Consider the following 1,074-nt stretch of genomic DNA (forward strand, 5'->3'; position numbering starts at 1 on the left):
CACTTTGGGCCCCTGTCTTGTGCTGGATACAGCACAGGCCTCCTGGTCAGCCTGTTCTACTGCAACATAGGATTGCGCTGTTGGTGTCTACATTAACTGGCAACTCCAGGTATTCAAGTTGATATTCCCTGCCCTCTCTCATTCTCTTATTAGAAAATAGGCCCAAGATACTCTCACTGTACACAGAAACACCTCAGAGGTCATTCATGTGTGGTCCCCCTCCCCACATACCATAAGAAAGGCATATTGCTACTGCAGGTTGGGCATCCCTTATCCGAAGTGCTTGGTACCAGAAGCATTTTGGATATAGGATTTTTCTGATATCAGAATTATCTGATATTGGAATATTTGCATATACATAATGAGAGATTTTGGGGATGGTGGCCCAAGACTAAATACAAAATTCATTTCCCCTTATACACATAACCTGAAGATAATTTTATACAATATTTTTAATAATTTTGTGCATGAGACACAGTTCGTGATTTTATTTCTTTAGGCAAAAAAGTTTTTTAAAAGTTATGTTGGCACTCAAAAAAGTTCTATATTTCATAATCCTCTGTATTTCAGAATTCCAGATAAGGGATGCCCAACCGGTATTACAACCGGAATTACAGATCCTAATGTCAGACATGGTTCTCCAAGATTAAAATAAGAAACAAGCACCAATAGTAATTAGCAGTACCTCTTACATGATTTGACATAGAAACAAATCTCACCTTTGGATTTGACTGGAATGCTCAGTTACCATACTCAAATTCTCCCATTTCACATGATTGTCTTGTTGATCTACCTACTAGGATGCAGTTAATAGCTGTGCTCAATGTCTCTGGTGAGCTGACATTTGTAAACAGTAATCATTTCTGTGTATTGACATTTGGTATGCCAAGGACAGAAATTAAAAAGTTAATTTTTTTTTAACTTGAAAACCAAAGAGATCTAAATAAGATAATCTCATAATTAAAAAAATTAGTAGGAATTTGCTAACATGTAGGTGATGGCTACTGTTTGTGTAATACCTACATTGGTATTACACAAATAGTAATAGTAGTGTAATACCTACACAGGTAGTTG

Source organism: Tiliqua scincoides, chromosome 14, assembly GCF_035046505.1.
Source record: "Tiliqua scincoides isolate rTilSci1 chromosome 14, rTilSci1.hap2, whole genome shotgun sequence".
NCBI lineage: Eukaryota > Metazoa > Chordata > Lepidosauria > Squamata > Scincidae > Tiliqua > Tiliqua scincoides.